The sequence below is a fragment of the Triturus cristatus genome, chromosome 1_1, assembly GCF_964204655.1.
Source record: "Triturus cristatus chromosome 1_1, aTriCri1.1, whole genome shotgun sequence".
Taxonomy (NCBI): Eukaryota; Metazoa; Chordata; class Amphibia; order Caudata; family Salamandridae; genus Triturus; species Triturus cristatus.
In genome coordinates this window covers 804466578-804488164 of record NC_140579.1, presented here as the reverse complement: position 1 = coordinate 804488164, position 21587 = coordinate 804466578, and the positions used below count along the sequence as shown (strand labels likewise).

Genomic DNA, 21587 nt, shown 5'->3' with positions numbered 1-21587 from the left:
TGACCCAGCACTGTGATTTGGCGTCTGTTTCTAAGGAAGTTTCTAAGCCTAGCCAAAACCACCCCACCTACTCCTGCGGCAGCCAACCGGTCTATTAGGATGTTATGTGAGACCGTATCGAAGGCTGCCGACAGGTCAAGTAGGATTAAGACAGCCTTCTTTCCCTGGTCGATGGCCATGCGAAGGGTCTCTGCTGTGAACAGCAGGGCAGACTCGGTAGAATGTTTTGACCGGAACCCTGACTGGTTTGGATGTAAAATATTATTTTCTTCCAGGAAGCTCGTAAGTTGGTTATTAACGAACTTCTGTCAGTTTGGACATCACTGGAAGCAAGGAGATCGGGCGTAAGTTGGATAGGGTGGTTGAGTCGGCAAGTGCCTGTTTCTGGAGAGGCTTGACAGCGGCCAGCTTCCAGTCGTTGGGAATATCAGCCGTGGCTAAAGATGAATTGATGATACCATTGATGATAGGATTCATTGCTACTACTAGGGTTTGTAGGACCAAAGGAGGGCATGGATCAAAGGGGGATCCAGATTTACTGGCAAGAATAGCCTTAAAGGTATCATCAAAAGAAACCGGGACAAACGTTTCCATACAAGTTGGAAACTTCTCCCCCTCTGTTATTTCAACATCTCCTGAAATAGAGGGCACTGGAGGGAAAGTCCTCACGATGTCAAGGATTTTATTTTCAAAATAATCTGATCTCATTGCAGAGATTTTGAGATGGAGGGATCTCTTGCAAAAGAACTGATGGATTAATAAAATCCTGTACAATCTTAAAAATTTCTTTTTGCCCTTGACCCGCCATGGAGATAGCCTGTGAATAATGAGCTTTCTTAGCTAACATTATAGCTGCATGGTATTTTCTTCTAGCCCATTTATAGGCATCGCGGGCAGTGACCTCATAGTTCCTACGCCACCTCCGTTCCAGTACTCTTAATTCTCCCAATTCTGTTCTCAAGACAGGTGAGAACCAGGGGGCCCTCCTCTTAGCTTTAATAGAACTTACAATCTTAGAGCCGGTAGGGCCTAACCGGTGACCTGCCGTGGTCATCCAATCACAAAAGTTTTGATTATCGGCAGAGGTATTGCCTGTTAGCACCGGTATGCTAGTTATAAGAGCATCTATCACACCCGGTCTACTAGATAATTTTTTCCAGTTAGGTTTGCGGGTTGAATTAGGAGTTTTGGTATTATTTGTGACGGTGACCATAGTTCTATAATTTAGTGAAATATGAAAAGGAATAAAAAAATGATCGGACCAGATCTGGGTGCAGGGTGATTTAACTACAAGCCTAGTAGAGTTAGAGCAGATACAATCCAATAAGTGACCTGCTGAATGTGTGTGTTCATGATTCAAAAGGGTGAGTCCTAGTACATTAATGATGTCCATAAAGCACTCAACTCCTGGGTCTTTGGGGGAGTTGAGGTGCAGATTTAAATCGCCCAATACTGTAAAGTTGGAGAATCTGAGCGCTAAATCGCTCAGAACTTCTCCCACAGTTTCCAGAAACTCCTTTGGGGAACCCGGAGGGCGATAGATAAGGGCACCCGAAAAAGTGAATGAATCATGAATACCCAAAGGGAAGGCGAGCGCTTCCGCTCCTTTAATGTCAGCCAGTTCATGGGAAGAACATTTTAAGGAGTTACGATAGATAATGGCAAGGCCCCCTCCCCTTTGTTCAATTCTGTCCAAGCGCTGGATAGAGAAGCTCTGCGGGAGGGCTATGGCTAGGTCAGGGTTACACCAAGGCTTAAGCCAAGTTTCTGTAATCAAAAGCCAGTCAAGGTTGTTATCAGTAATAAGATCATGTATATTCTGGGAATTTTTGCAGAGCGAACGAGCATTAATTAGTCCACCTCGCAATACCGGAGAATTAGAGGGTGCCTTAATAATAGGATCAGGAGTTAAAGCAACTTTATCCTGATCACAACATACCGGATCAGGCAAGGTATCAGGGCCTAACATCTTATGGCAGTGTAAGTAAGGTACAGTACATGACGGCAAAGATGCAATCAACATACCTGGAATGGTGTGATGTAGAAGTTCACTCGTTCAAGGTCTCCCGCCTCCGCGCCTCCTTAGCGCTGACGGGCGCAGACGGGCAAGACTCTGGCCCGACTCAGGCACGAGTCAGGCGCTACCGCTGCGCGACCAAAAGGGAGGGTTAAGTAGTGTCTCCCCTCACGTCCGCCTGAGCACTAGAGCGCTCAGCGCGATGGCGCACAAGACTTCTCCGGCTACCCCCAAGATGGCGGCAAAACACGACGAGATCCACAGATTCAGCCCGCTAAAGTAGCGGTGGGGGCACAATTTATGATGCGAGAGTGTGGGCAGTAAGTCCGGCTAAAAACAGGGGAAGAATCAAGGAAACTAACTCAAATAGCAAACTGGGGTACTAATTTAAAAACACAGGTAATTTCCTGAACCAAGCTCGCTTAAACGCTAGCAAAATATAAAGCGCCGCGATAAATGAGTACTGCTTTCCCTTAGGCCACAGTGACCAAAGGGTCGTCTTAAGTAGTGTCTCCCCTCACCTCCGCCTGAGCACTAGAGCGCTCAGCGCGATGGCGCCACAAGACTTCTCCGGCTACCCCCAAGATGGCGGCAAAACACGACGAGATCCACAGATTCAGCCCGCTAAAGTAGCGGTGGGGGCACAATTTATGATGCGAGAGTGTGGGAAGTAAGTCCGGCTAAAAACAGGGGAAGAATCAAGGAAACTAACTCAAATAGCAAAATGGGGTACTAATTTAAAAACACAGGTAATTTCCTGAACCAAGCTCGCTTAAGCGCTCGCAAAATATAAAGTGCCGCGATAAATGAGTACTGCTTTCTCTGCTGTAAGTGAAAGCAAAACAGACTTGTTTCATTTTATAATGCTCACTACTGTCTTCAGACATGCATGTAAATTCAGTGTCCGGAGAAATTAAGTTACTTTCCTGCAAATATAGTTCTACAGCATTAATTTCATTTATATATTCTCATGCAACCCATTGTGAGAAGTTGGCCTGATGTATGATGTCACTAGTTCTAGTGTACACCTTATATCAGTCCAAACAACCCTTATGGTGATTGGTTGTAAAGTCAACTTTATAGACCAGCTATCCTAGTGGTAGCATGGACAAGAGCAGTCTTAGGCTAAACTCTGAATGGCATGTGAAGCCAGCTGTGATGCCATATATAATCCCTTGAATACCAAATGAAAGGACACCACAACAGATATATATATATATAAAATAAAGTGTATTTATTCTAGTCAAACCCTCAGCACTCTTTATGAGATTCGAGGTAAGTACAACACAGTCTTATTCAAGCATACATTAAGTCACACAGGTAAGTAATACAGTTAGGCCCTAGGGGCCACGCAAACCATATACTAAAGAAGTGGTATAAGGACCACTGTCACGGAAATAGGATAGGCCTAGGGAATCGCTGGGGCTACACTACACTACCCAAGGTTAGGAAGTGGGAGGCCCACGGGATTCAGGTGCAGAGTGGAAACACTCACGCGTAATGCGTATAATCGATAGAAATAGTACAGTTCGGAATTAAGCAGTTTTAGGACACTTCTGGTATAGCTAGAAAGTCGAGACTCGGAAACTAGACCCTAGGATAGTCAATACCCTTGTGAGCACCGAAGTACCCAAGTTACCTAGCCCACGGGCTGCGGGTGCATAGGTGTGAACTTGCGTCGGGTTTCGTCGTGGACTTCTATGGATGCCTGAAGGAAAGTTGCTGACAGGCAGTCAGTGCAGAGTGTCCGGTGGATCCCAAGGCCGGGATCAAGAAGGAAGGATACCTGCAAGCAGAAGGGACAGAGTCAGGGTCACTAGCCAGTGACCACGTGGAACCAGGAAGGAGCCAGGCGATGTCGGGAGATTGCAGGTGAAGAGGTGAAGCTTGTCGCAGCAGCCACGGGTACCAGGAGACGTCGAGGACGACCAGGACCAGGAGGCGAGCTGTCCCACGAAGGCTCTTGCTGTCGGCGGCGTCGAAGTCGAACTAGGACTCACCAAGCCTTGGCAAGCGGAACCCACGAATAATGGAGGACTTGCTTCTGGTGCAAACCAGGAAGGTCTGGGGTGCTTCTCTTTTGCAGAGGTCAAGAAAGAATCTAAACAAATGTTTAGAAAAACAAGTGCACTACTCTGTGCCCAGGTGGGGCATATTGATGTTTAAACATAAATGAGTGACGTACTATCACAAATGTTATCTAGACAAGTGAAACAATTATTCAAGAGTAACACCATATTATAACATTTAAATCATCATTGTAGTTGATTCTCCACACTTAAAACACAAATGAATGTCGAAGCAGAATCCATGTGTCCATATGGTATTTACTCGATAGCAAAAAGGTTAACAGAACAATGTTTCTTCTCAGCGAGAATTCACAATTTCGGAAGGCAAATCCCAATGCATTTCGGGCTTAAAACATAGCCCTTCATCAGGGGAATCTCTAGAAACAAACCATATATATGTGTCAATTAACAATATCACAAATTATCACACTAAATTCAATTATGCTGTACAAGGAGAGCGCAAGGGGATAACATTATGGTCATCACACCAGAAGTAAAGTACCACCACCACGGGAACCGAGAAAACATGGTGTAAATGCCTCAAAAGTATGTGTATATTGAAGAAAAATTGGTGCTCAAAAAAGTGCCTTGTTAATACCTACGCAAACCAGTTACCCGTGTAGCAACAATACAACACCAACACCTAAAAAAACCAATTCGTTGTGTCAGACTCGCAAAAACAATGCATACCTGAAAAACTATGATGGGTAAACCACAAATGGTGTGACAGAAGCACGACGCTAAGTATATAGTTAGCAATCCTGAAGTCCCACTGTAAAAAATGCGTGAGTTAAACGAGAAGACTAATCGTAACATCTCATTACCATATCTGCTTAGAGTCTAAAGTGAACCGAGGAACAAAGCTTACCCTTAATTCTCACACGAGTGAGATTAATCAAATGGTCAACCAACAGGAAGTGTTTTAGTGCAGCCAACGTGTGAGCTCTGCAAAATAGCAAAACGCGATTTTTAGCATGCTAGCAAGAATACAAATCTGCTTAGAGACTAAAGTGAAGACAACGTCAACACTTACCCGATTGAACTGCGTTACACCACAAATCACCAACAACGCTGGCTCTTCGAAAAAGCCGCCCGCGTCGGCGTGTTTTTAAGTGAGTATGGCAATGGAAACAGGACTAGCGTTTCCACTATGTCTCTCCCATATCAAACGGCCGCCATATTCAAAACGTTTACACAATATGAAAATAACCGAAATATAAACACCAAACTAACTAGATGAAAGAATAACTCAAAGGATAATAACTGAATAAAAAATAAATAATAAAAAATGGTGATGCGCGACAGAAATGCAACAAGTCAAAGAAATAGAAGAGCAGGGAAACAACTGGTGCACGACCAATAATGTTTTACATCAAGTGGGGGTACAAATGCAACAAACTATAGGCATTATGCATGAATGATACATCACTGAATTGCATAAGAATTGATAATGAACTTTTATAAAAAAACAGGACAATTCGAACTTATCATTAAGCCCCTTTGGCAAGAGACTTTGCATGAACCAAATCCAATACGCTTCGCGCTGCAGCATAAACTTAGTCATATCTCTATCAGGACGTGGTATCACTTTCTCTAAAATACCAAATCGCAATTGTGCAATAGAATGCTTTTTCTCAAGCCAGTGTGCTGCAAGGGGTGAGCTGGTGGTTTTAGTACGAATTCTGCTCTTGTGTTCAGTCATTCGGACCCGAATTGACCTTTCCGTTTTGCCAACATAAAACATCTCGCATGGACATTTGATGAAGTATATAACATGGTGGCTGTTGCAATTCGCATCAAAGTTAAGGGTGATCTTTTTCCCTGTCCAGGGATGAGTTATGTACTTGCCAGTAACGGCATTGTTACAATGTGAGCAGTTCATACAGGTAGTCATACCTCTAGATGACATAGTGGGTTTGACAGAAGTCTGATTAAGCATTTCCTTGAGGTTGTTGGACCTTTTATAAGCAAATAGTGGTTGCTCAGAAAAAAGGTTACCAAAATCAGCTTCATTTTGGAGTAAATCCCAACGTTGTAGGATGCTTTTTTTGATGTAGTTGGAATTTCTAGAAAAAGTGGATACAAATACTTCCCGGCTAGAAGAAACCGGTTTATCCTGTTTGCGAAGAAGTGATTCACGACTCTTAGTCATTGCTCGACTTGCTGCATCATTCACCAATTTCAAAGGATAACCTCTAGCTAGAAATTTATCCTTGAACTCATGAATGGTCTGCACGCTTGACTCAGGGTCAGAGGAGATGCGTCTGATTCTTAATAGTTGGGAGAAAGGCAAATGTCTTTTTAGAGACCAAGGATGAAAACTCTGATAATGCAAAGCATTATTACGATCAGTTTGTTTCTTATATACCACTGTCTCAATATGAGTTCCTGTCCTTGTCAGAGTGACATCAAGATATGCAATACTTAGAGGGTCAACAGAATATGTAAATTGAATACGAGGATTAATTGTATTCAACTGATGGATGCATGATACTAGTACATGTTTAGACCCCTGCCATACAACCAAAATATCATCTATGTATCGACGATACATCAAAAGATTGGATGCCCACAATGGATTGGAAAGAATATGCTCAGTTTCATATTTAAGCATAAAAATGTTAGCATAGCTGGGTGCCCCAGAAAAGCCCATCGATGTGCCATTGGCTTGGAGAAAAAAATTGCCCTTCCACTGAAAATAACTATGGAATAAACAAAAGTGTAGTAGTTCTAATAAAAACACTTTGTTGGCTCTGATGGAGTCCTGTTTAAGTAAGGCCCATTCAACAGCTTCTATCCCCTCAACGTGGGGAATCGAAGTGTACAAAGACACAACATCAATAGTGCAGAAAAAGACTTCAGATGACAATGGCAATTTCATATCTGCAATGATGTTCAATAGATGCGTAGTATCCTGTAGATAAGATGGACTGGACTGCACCATTGGTTGAAAAAAGGTATCTAAGTATCGTCCTAGTGAATCATGAATCGACCCACAACCGGAGACTATGGGTCTCAACGGGGGATCCGTTACATTTTTGTGGATCTTTGGCAGCATGTATAAGGAGGGTCTACGAGGAAATCTCGTAAACAAAAACTCTCTGGTCTTGGTGTTAATCCAGCCCATATCCTCAGCATTCTGTAAAATTGAATTTAATAAGGACAAAAAGGAACTGGTGGGATCAGTGGTGAGCGGAATATAGGTATCTTGGTCAAGTAACATTGTCTCAACTTTGGTTTCATAATGAGAACGATCCATCACAACAAGTGCCCCTCCTTTATCTGCTTTCGTGAAATGAAGAGTGGTATTAGATCTAAGAGAATTCAAAGCCATTTTTTCACCTTTCGTCAAGTTAAAAGACACTGTTTTTGAACTTGGAATGTGTTTGAGGTCCTGTTTAACTAGATTCTCAAATAGATCAATCGTTTTATGTGAGAAAGGAGGTAGGAAGGAGCTTTTAGGTCTAAATTCTAGATTATCATCCTCTACTGTGAGATTGGGAGTAGTTTCAACTGTGGAAAAAAAGTAACGCAGGCGTAGCTTTCTGGTGAATTTAAAAAGATCAACCTGCGAATCAAGAGTCTTTCCTGTGTATGATGGAACAAAGGAACAACCTTTGTTAAGAACTGAAATTTGTTTGGGAGTTAAAGATTTAGATGAAATGTTAACTACTAGTGTTTCTTCCTTCTTGAGGGTCCTGTTTTTGTCGAATCTGTGACCTCTGCGGGTTTTGCAGATGGAGTTCCTGTTGGAGGTTGGTTTGACGCTGGGCTTATCTCCAAAAAAGCCACTTTCGAAGTACTTGGCCCAGTTTCAGTTGGTACACTATCTTGTGACTGAACATGAGTAGAGGCAGGTGGACGGGACAGCTGAGTGTCTGCAACCGAAACTAAACTCTCCTCAGAAGAGGTAGTTCCTTGTTTCTGCCAGTTACGTTTCTGGGCGTATACTTCCGCCCAGGTATAGACCTCATCTAACTTATAATCAATAGTATCCCTGCGGAATTTTCTGATTTTGCGCTCATGTATTTCTTTGGCATAGTTGTCTAGTTTAAGATTAATGTCAGCAAGTGTTTTAGACCAAACCTCAGGTGCCATTTGGGATATTAAAGTGGCCTGCAAATTTTTAATTTCAGATTCAAGCTCAACAATGACTTGTGATAATTCTTCCACAATCAAAAGGATTAAATCCAAAGAGCACTTATTGAGAATGGCGTACCATTTCTCCATAAATTTCTTGTTCATGTTAAAAAGCATGGGCTTAATTGCTAAACGCAAGCCCCTTGGAATCCTGCTCGCTTTATGATACTGAACGAGAGTCGTCGCGTGCAGGCGCTGATTGACTTCGCGGCGCATTAAGTATTCCAATTGCCGAAGCTGCTGTAGAGTTGAACCTGTGGATGTATCAAATGCCCTTGCTTCCTTGATCAGCCCATAGATGTCACTAGCTTCAGCTGATGTATATGCTTTCGTGTGGGCTCGATTGTCTGTCAAGTGCACAGTCTCTTCAAACGACATTTTTGCGATGTAGCAACTAATCAGTGGTGCAAAGTGAGCTGCAAAGGCAGTAGAAAAATGTAAAACTGAAGACAAAAGCAGCTAGGTATGCACTCAATATTCTCAAACTTAAACTGTAGTGTGGCTATGTACTCAAAAGTAATCAGATTTCAAACAATTATAGTGTGCACCTGAAAGATGGCACTGCCAGCCACCTATAAACAACAATGTCAAGAAAGAATCTAAACAAATGTTTAGAAAAACAAGTGCACTACTCTGTGCCCAGGTGGGGCATATTGATGTTTAAACATAAATGAGTGACGTACTATCACAAATGTTATCTAGACAAGTGAAACAATTATTCAAGAGTAACACCATATCATAACATTTAAATCATCATTGTAGTTGATTCTCCACACTTAAAACACAAATGAATGTCGAAGCAGAATCCATGTGTCCATATGGTATTTACTCGATAGCAAAAAGGTTAACAGAACAATGTTTCTTCTCAGCGAGAATTCACAATTTCGGAAGGCAAATCCCAATGCATTTCGGGCTTAAAACATAGCCCTTCATCAGGGGAATCTCTAGAAACAAACCATATATATGTGTCAATTAACAATATCACAAATTATCACACTAAATTCAATTATTGCAGAGGAGCAGGAGCCAGTCTGGAGGAGCCAAACCAGCAGTGGAAAATCAAAGGTGTCGTCGCAAAGGCCGCTAGCCAACAGGCAAGCAACCGGACAGACGCGGCAAGCAGGAAAATGCAGACGGGCCCCACGCAGGACTCGTGGAGTGTGGGGGGCTGATCTTCGGTGCAGATGGTGCTTGGGGTTGGGGCTTCTCAATCCCCGGTGCACAACTTCGAGGGTGCCTCAGAAGCTGCGCTGGAAGATACTCGCCACTTTTCCCAGGTAGCCGGTCCCATGTCTCTCGTCGCCTCCACGGATCTCGGCTGTGGATGTGGATCAGGGTCGGAGAAGTCTGGAAGTCAAGGCTCTGGTCGGGCTCTGCAGTCGGTCCCTCGTAGAACTTCAGCAAAGCAAAGGGTAAGTCTCTTGATGGTGCCTGTTCGCACAGGGTTACCACTCCTTGGCTACAAGGGAGATTCTTCAGTCTTCTTCTTTTGTCGAATGTCGAAGGTCCAGAGTTTCTGTTCACGTTGCAGGTTCAGGATAATCTAATCTCCTGGGGCCCAGCTACCACACTTATACTAATCTGGGGGGCTGGGTTGCCTGCTAGGTCACGCCTTATGGGTGGGACCTGGGAGGGGGGTGGTTACACCCCCTTCCCTTTGTCCAGTTTCGCGCCAGGACTGGGGCTGGAGTGCCCCAGCACCGGTTTGAACTGGACTATGCATGGGACACCTTGTGTGCCCCAGGCAGTGTCTCGTTTCTTTCATCCCTCCCTGCCCCAATACACTAAGGCCTGTCTGGGGTGGTGCTCACACCTCCCAAGGCAGGAAACCTATTGTCCAAGCCTCCCGTGCCGGGATCACTCCCAGCAGCAGGAGGTCAGACTTGTGCCGTGGCAGCAGCATCTATTTTGTGATGCTGGGGCTCTGGTTAACTTTAACCGGGTAAGTAGGTTTCAACATGTCTTCTCCCTCTAGAAGGGAGGGATAATATCCTCATCCCCAGAAATGGGATGGGGGTATTATTCCAAAGTGTTAGACACCTTACACAACATGTTTTGATAAAGCCAAACCATAGTTACCATAAACGTTTAAGATTATAAGGCACTTTGAGAGTATATGGTAGGCTATATCATAGAACAGCTATAAGGACATGGTTCCGAAAGCTGCAGACAGGCTCAGCTCATGCTAGAGCACCATCTCACATGTTACCAAGCACTCTGCCTCCAGGATTGTTAAGGCCTGCCATAGGAGTGGCTGATAGGTACACATGTGTCTATATATAAGGTAGGTATAGGAATACAACACCTAAGCGAGGGGTGATTACACGACCTTGCCCCAGCTGAGTGATCAGCCAGTTGTGTCATAATGGAAGGCCAGGCCAGGGGTGGCATAATACATGCTGCAGCCCCTGGTAGGCCTAGGGTACACCTATGCCCTGGGTACCTAAGGTACACAGTACAGGGGCCAATAAGGTGATCCTATCGAATTGAGTTATGCACCTAAAGTACATAGTATTAATTTAGAGAGAACAGCAGGGCTGTGGGTCTGATTAGCAGGCCCACAGCCACATCTAAGTCGAAAACCAGTAAAGCAAAAGCAAAAAGTGGGGGTGAACATAGAAAGCAGACCCTACTCTCCTACACAACCCCCCCCCCCCCCAAACTTAGGGACATTAAACTAACCTTGACCAGTTGAGTCTTCATGTTCTAAGTGGAAATATCTGGAGAGGCCATCTGCATTGGCATGGTCAGTCCCAGGTCTATGTTCCACTGTGAAGTCCATCCCCTGTAGGGAAATGGACCACCTAAGAAGTTTGGGATCTTCACCCTTCATCTGATTTAGCCACAAGAGGGGCTTATGGTCTGTCTGAATCTTGAAGTGAGCGCCAAACAAGTATGGGCTCAGCTTCTTCAGGGCCCAAACCATAGCAAAGGCCTCCCTCTCAATAGCTGACCAACGTTTCTCTCTAGGGGTCAGCCTTCTACTTATAAAAGCAATGGGCTGGTCTTGACCATCTATATAAAGTTGTGAAAGAACAGCTCCCACACCCAACTCAGAAGCATCTGTTTGGACAATGAACTCTTTGGAGTAGTCTGGACTTTTCAGAATAGGTGCACTGCACATGGCCTGCTTCAGGTCATCAAATGCTTTTTGACAGCTCACTGTCCACTGAACTTTCTTTGGCATCTTCTTGGAGGTCAAGTCATTAAGTGGTGTCACAATGGACCCATAGTTCTTAACAAACTTTCTGTAGTACCCAGTCAGGCCCAAGAAAGCTCTGACCTGAGTCTGGGTAGTTGGAGGAGCCCAGTCCTTTATGGTCTGGATCTTGCTCTCCAGTGGTTGAACCTGACCCCCACCGACTAGGGGGCCCAGGTATACAACCTTGCTCTGCCCTATCTGGCACTTAGTGGCCTTGATAGTGAGGCCTGCCTTTTGCAGGGCCTCTAAAACATTCCTCAGGTGGACCAGGTGATCCTCCCAGGTGGAGCTAAAGACAGCAATATCATCAAGATAAGCTGCACAGTAGTCATCCAGGCCTGTAAGGACTTGATTCACCAACCTTTGGAAAGTGGCAGGTGCATTCTTCAAACCAAAGGGCATTACCACAAATTGATAATGTCCTCCTGGGGTCGAGAAAGCAGTTTTGGCCTTTGCATTCTCAGCTAGTCTGATTTGCAAGTAGCCTGCTGTCAGGTCAAATGTGCTCAAAAACTTAGCAGCTGCCAGTCTGTCAATGAGCTCATCTGCCCTAGGTATTGGGTGGGCATCTGTCCTAGTGACAGCATTGAGACCTCTGTAGTCCACGCAAAACCTCATCTCTCTCTTACCATCTTGGGTGTGAGGTTTTGGCACAAGAACTACAGGACTAGCCCAAGGGCTCTCTGAAGGTTCAATGACTCCCAGCTTCAACATCTTTTGTACCGCAATTTTTATGCAGTCCCTGACATGGTCAGGTGGCCTGTAGATTTTACTCTTCACAGACAGACTGTCACCAGTGTCCACCTCATGGGTGCACCAGTTTGTCTGACTTGGGGTCAGAGAGAACATATGTCTGTAGGATTGCAGAACTTGTCTGCAGTCCTGTTGCTGATGGACAGTGAGGCTGTCAGAAAAGACCACACCATCAACTGAGCCATCATCAGGGTTCTGAGTCAACAGGTCTGGGAGAGGGTCACTCTCTTCCTCCTGCCCCTCATCTGTAGCCATGAGTAAGCCCATGTCTGCCCTGTCAACATATGCCTTCAATCTGTTGACATGAAGCACCCTGTGGGGGCTTCTGGGAGTCCCAAGGTCCACCAAGTAGGTGACTTCTCCCTTTTTCTCAACAATAGTGTGGGGTCCAGACCATTTGTCTTGGAATGCTGCTGGGGCCACTGGCTCCAACACCCACACTTTCTGCCCTGGCTGGTAAACAGTCAGCACAGCCTTTTGGTCATGCCAAGCTTTTTGGAGTTCTTGGCTTGCCTCAAGGTTTTTAGAAGCCTTCTTCATACACTCTGCCATCCTGGAGCGGAGGCCAAGTACATAATCCACTATGTCCAGTTTGGGTTGTCCCCTTACAGGATGCCCAAACAAAATCTCAAAAGGGCTGTAGCCAACCCCCTTTTGTGGGACCTCTCTGTAAGCAAACGGAAGGCAGGGTAAAAGGATGTCCCATCTTCGCCTAAGCTTATCTGGTAAACCTTTTATCATTCCCTTTAGGGTCTTGTTGAATCTCTCCACAAGCCCATTGCACTGTGGGTGATAGGGTGTGGTGAACTTGTAGTTCACACCACACTCCTTCCACATTGCAGTCAAATATCCTGACATGAAGTTGGCACCTCTGTCAGAAATGACCTCCTTTGGAAAGCCCACTCTGGAGAATACTCCAAGTAGGGCCCTTGCCACAACAGGAGCTGTTGTGGTCCTCAGGGGAATAGCTTCTGGATACCTGGTGGCATGGTCCATTGGTCCTACAATATCTATGCCCACTCTTTCAAAGGGAACCCCCACCACAGGTAGTGGTAGGAGGGGGGCCTTTGTGGTGCCACCTGATTTGCCACTGGCTTGGCAGGTGACACAGGAGCGACAAAACTCCTTGGTATCTTCTGACATATGGGGCCAGTGAAAGTGAGAGACAAGCCTGTCCCAAGTCTTCTTCTGGCCTAAGTGTCCTGCAAGGGGAATATCATGGGCCAAGGTAAGAAGGAAGCCTCTGAACTTCAGTGGTATGACCAACCTCCTGGATGCACCAGACTTGGGGTCTCTAGCCTCTGAATACAGCAGCCCTTCATCCCAATACACTCTATGGGTGCCTTGAGTATTCCCTGCAGCCTCAGCAGCAGCCTGCTGTCTGAGGGGTTCAAGAGAGGGGCAGTTTAATTGTGCCTGCCTCAGATCTGCCCTTGAAGGTCCCCCTGTCCCAAGAAACTCAACCTGATCAGGTTCAAGTTCTTCTAGGACAGTTCCTTCAGGGCTCTCAGAATCATCCTCCTGTGAGGGCTGATCCACTACCTAAGGCAGGGGGGAAGGCACAGCCTTTACCCTACTGATCTTTCTCTTGGGTTGTGACTGGTCCATGTTCCAGGATCCAGCACTTGTTCAGTGTTGCACTTTTTGGCCTGTGACCTGGTCACAGCAAGGACATGTGCATCTATCCCCACCATTTCTGCATGAGTCCTATACTCCACTTCAGACCAAACTGAAGTTTCAAGATCATTGCCCAGTAAACACTCCACAGGAAGGTCTGAACTAACAACAACTTTCTTGAGGCCAGTTACCCCTCCCCAGGAGAAGTTAACAATTGCCACACTATGGGAAGTAGTGGCATTGCTAGCGTTGGTCACTGGGTAATTCTCACCTAGCATGATCTGTCCAGGGTCCACAAAGGCAGGTGTCACCATTGTGACACTAGCCCCAGTGTCCCTGTAGGCCTGAGCCATTCTTTGGTTAATAAAAGGAGTCTGTCTGTACTTGCCCAGGTTACTGGGGCCTATAGTAGAGGACAAAGCTATGTCCCCATCACAGATCAGAACAGCCTGAGTAGATATCCTGACTAGGCCAGAATCCTCCTCAGTTCCCAGGGTTAACCCTACTACACCCTTTTGCTGTTAACCACCACTTACAGCTGAACTAGGGGGTACAGTTGCCTTAGGGGCAATGGTGGCTGGGGGCTTATCCTTTTTGGTGCACTCACTAAACCAATGTGAGTTGGACTTACAATAGTTGCACCATGGTTTCTTTTGGCCATCTTTCTTCTTATCCTTTTTGGGACCACCCTCCCCCTGAGCCTTTTGGGGGCCTGGTGAAGACTTCTGGTCTTTTTGTTTCTGATCATTACCCTTCTGGTCTGCCTTTTTCTGATCACCGCCCTGGTTCTGGTTTTTCTGCTTAACTCTAGTCCTGACCCATCTATCTGCCTTGTTTCCCAATTCTTGGGGAGAAGTCAGATCAGAATCAATCAGGTGTTGATGCAGTAGCTGGTTTTGACAGTTGTTAAGGATTTGTTCTCTCATGATCAAATTATACAATCCTGTATAGTCCTTAACCTTACTTCCCACTAGCCAGCCTTCCAGAGCCTTTTTTTTTTTTGTTTAAACATTTTTTTATTGTTTTCTTACCAACATCCCAAATCAATTCCCACAAGAGCACCAGCAACTCACCGGAGAGTAGTGCATACGACAGTTCAGCCAGATATGCAGTGGGAAAGTTACACTTCCCGCGTGGGCTCCCCCCCCCCTACCACTCCCTCCCGCGACCCATGTCAGTGTGCCCCGTTCTTCCTGTCCATCCCCCCCCCCCCCCCATGAGACCCCCCCCCCCCCATTACCATGACGCATGTAGGGGTATTCAAACCTATCTCTATCTGCTTGGGCGTTCCCCCGGGTTCAGCCGTGTGGAATGTGTCCACCCACCACCGTGACCCCCTTCCTACTCCCCGCTTATCGCTTCCTCCTGTCGGTCGGGTATGCTCCCCTCTCCTATGTTTTCTGACATCAGCCCCTGAAGTTCAACCACCAGTGACTCCCATGCACGGGCCGTCGCTAACGCCTTTTCGTCGTTCCTCCTATGCGCTAATTGCAAGCGAAGTGTGCCCTCCGCGCCTGCCCATTTCGCGAACGCTGTCCTCCACCTCAGAAAGCTAGGCCCCGCCCTTGACTTCCAGCGCATGGTGAGCTCCCTCTTGGCCATAATCAACCCTAAGTCACAGAACTTGCTAGTAACCCTTGTGCGGCGGGTGTGGGGGAACCAAAGCAACAGGAGCCTTCCAGAGCCTTAGTGGCACAATCTACAAAGTCAGTCCAGTCCTGAGTCTGTGTCTTCTGGGTATCCCTGAACAACAACCTGTATTGTTCAGTGGTTAGGCCAAACCCATCAATTAGAGCACTCTTCAGGACAGTGTAATTGTCTGCATCCTCATCACTAACTGTGAGGAGCTTGTCTCTACCTTTCTCAGAGAAGGAGAGCCACAAGATAGCTGCCCACTGACTTTGGGGTACCTGCTGTACTTTGCAAGCTCTCTCCAAAGCAGTTATCCAGTTGTGGATGTCATCCCCACACTTTTAGGGAGGGACAATCTTGCTCAGGTTTCTATTATCATAGGTCCTGTCTCTATCCTTAGGGATATTGCTGCCACCAGTGGGTTCTAACCCACTTAACTTTTGCTCTCTAGCCAGAGCAAGCTTCTCCTTGGCAAGGGCAAGTTCTTCCCTCTCAATCCTTAGATTAGCTTCCCTCATTCATGCTCTTTTATCTGGGGGGGGGAGGGGTGGGGAAGAGTCATTCCCCTGTGAGAAGAGGCATTAGAGATGCTAGAGACATGGGAGTGGATGGATTCCCTTGAAGGGGATCTGTCTCTCCTGTTTCTCTGGTTAAGCCCACTTGGGGGTCTGAATGGGGGGACCCCATGCAGACTCCCATGTAAGCTTAAGTTAGCCTGGCTAAGTCTTCTAACTCTGACCTGGCTGTCTACCTCCTCATCTGAAGTCCCATCTGACTCATCTGTAGAGGGTAGACCCTCACCTGTACCTAGGGTACCAGCCTGGGAGGCCCTAAGAGCATCATACTCCTCTAGGGGTTGTACTAGCTGAAGGAGGGTAGGGTTTGCACCCTGTTTTAACTTTCTGGAGGTACACAATTGTCTCATCTCCTGAAAAGTTAGGGTATCATATCTAGAGGGGATTTTAAGACCTACCCCTCCTGAGAGAGAATCTACTTGATCTCCTCCCAGAGACATGATCTAATGAGGGTGTGGTGTGTGCACCTACCTACACTAGTTGTATCTACTAAACCTCTCTAGTAGTTGTAGTCAGGGTGTGCTAGGCCCTTCAACCTACAACAACGAAGTCCAGTAGGACTTTAGTATTTATAATCTGTTATATGTACCTAAACAATATCTGTGTGATCTTTCAATTTAGTATCTCAAGATTACAATGGTATTACAACAGCAAGCTCAGATCCCAACCGCTGCTCACCAATGTGAGAAGTTGGCCTGATGTATGATGTCACTAGTTCTAGTGTACACCTTATATCAGTCCAAACAACCCTTATGGTGATTGGTTGTAAAGTCAACCTTATAGACCAGCTATCCTAGTGGTAGCATGGACAAGAGCAGTCTTAGGCTAAACTCTGAATGGCATGTGAAGCCAGCTGTGATACCATATATAATCCCTTGAATACCAAATGAAAGGACACCACAACAGATATATACATAAAATAAAGTGTATTTATTCTAGTCAAACCCTCAGCACTCTTTATGAGATTCGAGGTAAGTACAACACAGTCTTATTCAAGCATACATTAAGTCACACAGGTAAGTAATACAGTTAGGCCCCAGGGGCCACGCAAACCATATACTAAAGAAGTGGTATAAGGACCACTGTCACGGAAATAGGATAGGCCTAGGCCTAGGGAATCGCTGGGGCTACACTACACTACCCAAGGTTAGGAAGTGGGAGGCCCACGGGATTCAGGTGCAGAGTGGAAACACTCACGCGTAATGCGTATAATCGATAGAAATAGTACAGTTCGGAATTAAGCAGTTTTAGGACACTTCTGGTATAGCTAGAAAGTCGAGACTCGGAAACTAGACCCTAGGATAGTCCATACCCTTGTGAGCACCGAAGTACCCAAGTTACCTAGCCCACGGGCTGCGGGTGCATAGGTGTGAACTTGCGTCTGATTTAGTCGTGGACTTCTATGGATGCCTGAAGGAAAGTTGCTGACAGGCAGTCAGTGAAGAGTGTCCGGTGGATCCCAAGGCCGGGATCAAGAAGGAAGGATACCTGCAAGCAGAAGGGACAGAGTCAGGGTCACTAGCCAGTGACCACGTGGAACCAGGAAGGAACCAGGCGATGTCGGGAGATTGCAGGTGAAGAGGTGAAGCTTGTCGCAGCAGCCACGGGTACCAGGAGACGTCGAGGACGACCAGGACCAGGAGGCGAGCTGTCCCACGAAGGCTCTTGCTGTCGGCGGCGTCGAAGTCAAACTAGGACTCCCCAAGCCTTGGCAAGCGGAACCCACAAATAATGGAGGACTTGCTTCTGGTGCAAACCAGGAAGGTCTGGGGTGCTTCTCTTTTGCAGAGGAGCAGGAGCCAAACCAGCAGTGGAAAATCAAAGGTGTGTCGTCGCAAAGGCCGCTAGCCAACGGGCAAGCAACCGGACAGACGCGGCAAGCAGGAAAATGCAGAAGGGCCCCACGCAGGACTCGTGGAGTGTGGGGGGCTTATCTTCGGTGCAGATGGTGCTTGGGGTTGGGGCTTCTCAATCCCCGGTGCACAACTTCGAGGGTGCCTCAGAAGCTGCGCTGGAAGATACTCGCCACTTTTCCCAGGTAGCCGGTCCCACGTCTCTCGTCGCCTCCACGGATCTCAGCTCGGCTGTGGATGTGGATCTGGGTCGGAGAAGTCTGGAAGTCAAGGCTCTGGTCGGGCTCTGCAGTCGGTTCTACGGGTAGTCTCTTGATGGTGCCTGTTTGCACAGGGTGACCACTCCTTGGCCACAAGGGAGATTCTTCAGTCTTCTTCTTTCGTCAAATGTCGAAGGTCCAGAGTTTCTGTTCAAGTTGCAGGTTCAGAATAATCTAATCTCCTGGGGCCCAGCTACCACACTTATACTAATCTGGGGGGCTGGGTTGCCTGCTAGGTCACGCCTTATGGGTGGGACCTGGGAGGGGGTGGTTACACCCCCTTCCCTTTGTCCAGTTTCGTGCCAGGACTGGGGCTGGAGTGCCCCAGCACCGGTTTGAACTGGACTAGGCATGGGACACCTTGTGTGCCCCAGGCAGTGTCTCGTTTCTTTCATCCCTCCCTTCCCCAATCCACTAAGGCCTGTCTGGGGTGGTGCTCGCACCTCCCAAGGCAGGAAACCTATTGTCCAAGCCTCCCGTGCCAGGATCACTCCCCGCAGCAGGAGGTCAGACTTGTGTCTGTGGCAGCAGCATCCATTTTGTGATGCTGGGGCTCTGGTTAACTTTAACCGGGTAAGTAGGTTTCAACATGTCTTCTCCCTCTAGAAGGGAGGGATAATATCCTCATGGCCAGAAATGGTATGGGGGTATTATTCCAAAGTGTTAGACACCTTACACAACATGTTTTTATAAAGCCAAACCATAGTTACCATAACCGTTTAAGATTATAAGGCACTTTAAGAGTATATGGTAGGCTATATCATAGAACAGCTACAAGGGCATGGTTCCGAAAGCTGCAGACAGGCTCAGCTCATGCTAGAGCATTATCTCACATGTTACCAAGCACTCTGCCTCCAGGATTGTTAAGGCCTGCCATAGGAGTGGCTGATAGGTACACATGTGTCTATATATAAGGTAGGTATAGGAATACTACACCTAAGCAAGGGCTGATTACACGAACTTGCCCCAGCTGAGTGATCAGCCAGTTGTGTCATAATGGAAGGCCAGGCCAGGGGTGGCATAATACATGCTGCAGCCCCTGGTAGGCCTAGGGTACACCTATGCCCTGGGTACCTAAGGTACACTGTACAGGGGCCAATAAGGTGATCCTATCCAATTGGGTTATGCACCTAAAGTACATAGTATTAATTTAGAGAGAGAACAGCAGGGCTGTGGGTCTGATTAGCAGGCCCACAGCCACATCTAAGTCGAAAACCAGTAAAGCAAAAGCAAAAAGTGGGGGTGAACATAGAAAGCAGACCCTACTCTCCTACACCCATGACCTTTTCCAAAGAAATAAGTATGTTCCTGAGCTCCTCCTGCTCCTCCAATTTACACTTTGTAGCCCGAAACACTGCAGCTGTAACCTGTATCCAACTACAGAAGTAGGCAGGTGCGCTCGTGCCCCTTCCATACCTCATCCGCAATACTCTGTAACTTTTGCCTGCACCTCCTGCATTAACCATTTCCGCTAACACTGAAACTGCACCTAAATAACAGATTTATCAGTAGTCTGTATTGGTATATTCTCGTCCACTCAACCATAGTCAACAAATTAACAGGGAGAGGGTAACCATGGGCCATCGATTGTTCGGCTCTGGCTCTAAAAGCTCGTTCACAAGCCAAGCCAAGCCTTTGCAATACTTGGCATGTAAATCATCCAACAAACATGTTCGAATATGGTATGGGGACTTCAAAATAAAAAAGTGTATTTCCTTTGTTGATCATATTATATTTCTGCTTCGAGAAGTATTTATTAGGTGTCATTTTCTCTTCCAGGGGATCCTCATCAATAGTCATAAGCACTGAATATTCCCGCCCATGTGCGGGGACCCCGGAAATAAAATTATATATGTAAAAACCATACATATATACAGCTCTGTATATGTATAAACATATCATTTTTTCCAAGCAAATGCAGCCCCCCATAAAAGGCTAGACAATGTATATATAAACATCCAATAAAACATAGGTATAAAAATACACCTAAATCTCTTTTTTTTTTTTTTTTTTTTTTTAAATGAGGTAAAAACACTCATGAGAAAGAAAAGAGAGCACTGAGAAACACAGATCACAAAAACATTGTTAACCTGCAGGCTGCATTGCAATACAATACCATAGAGACTGAAAAGCTCTGTACAGGTAAAAACTTGCACCGTGCCTTTAAGGCAGCCCTGACTGTAGTATCCCATCATGCCTCAGGGGTGACAGTTGGGTCAGTTGTGCTTTCCGGCTCCTTCAGTCAGGACCCTGGAATTCAGCTCTCTGACTTTTGACTTGTCAGTCAAGAATTATTGCTTTTCTAGTAATTTTTTTGAGCTTCCTCTTATTAAAATCTGTGAGGAAGTTTGTATCCTGTGTTCTGACTATTTACAACAGAAAAATGCCTTCTTTGTTTATGCCTTGCCCTTCCTGTGGCAAAAAGGCTTCTTCAGACACACATGCTGTGTGTATTGTCTGTTTGCCAGAATCTCACTCTCCAGCTACATGTCGTCATTGTAAAGACCTCTCCAAGAGAACTTTGAAGGAGAGAGAGAGGATTAGGCTCTATGGATTATCAGTGGAGCGGTCGACGTCGAAGCAGCTGGTCCCTGTTTGCTCTCTTTCGGCGTCGTCCTCTGCGTCGAAGACTCCAGCGGCGAGATCGTCTCTGAGAGGTGAGGAGTCCAGGGGGAGTCATGCTTCGAAAATGAAATCGTCGTCTACTCTAGACACAGCGGCGAAGCGGATGCGTTCGTCGTCGGCGACTTCGACGTCTAAGAAATCATCGGCGTCGAGGGAACGTCGTCATAGTTCGCTGTCAAGGCATCAATCGACGTCAAGAGAAAGGTATCGTTCGACGTCAAGAGAGAGACATCATTCGACGTCAAAAGCGGCACGAGGAAAGTAGACGTCGAAAGAAGTTCGTAGGCGTTCGACTTCAAAGTCTGCTACGACGTCGAGACCTAGATCGTCGTCGAGACCAGGTTCGCCGTTGAGACAAGACCGACCGTCGGCGAAGACACTTACGACGTCGAGACCTTCATCGTCGGAACATTCGACGTCGAGGCAGGCGCCTCTGTCTAGACCGGCGTCGAGGCAGGGGCCTCCGTCAGGGTCAACGTCTAGGCATGCTCCTCCGTCGGGATCGACGTCGAGGCAGGTGCCTCCGTCCTCACAAGTCTCCAAGGCTTTGGAGAAGATTGTGACGTCGAGGCGAGATTCCCCGTTGGGGTCTAGGCCTCCGTTCAGACGAAGCCCTCCGTCGACGACAAGGCTCTCGACGTCGAGGCAGGAAGACTCACCAATTATCCACCCGGAGTCAAGGCCCAGGTCTCCGGTGATAGGCTTATCACCGTTGAGGCGACCCTCTCCAGTGGGTTATCAAGAGCTGTCGCACGTTCGTCTGACTATCAAACCAAAATCCAGGCGCAAATCTCCTCATAGACTAGTGTATACTACATCTGAGCATGATTCACCGCGCCCTATC

General features: G+C 46.6%; 1 protein-coding gene across 4 annotated transcripts in view; it reads left to right on the top strand.

Moving 5' to 3' along the window:
• The window catches only part of MAPT (microtubule associated protein tau), a 1071056-nt gene that overhangs the window by 277174 nt on the left and 772295 nt on the right, over positions 1-21587 (top strand). The window lies entirely within an intron of this gene.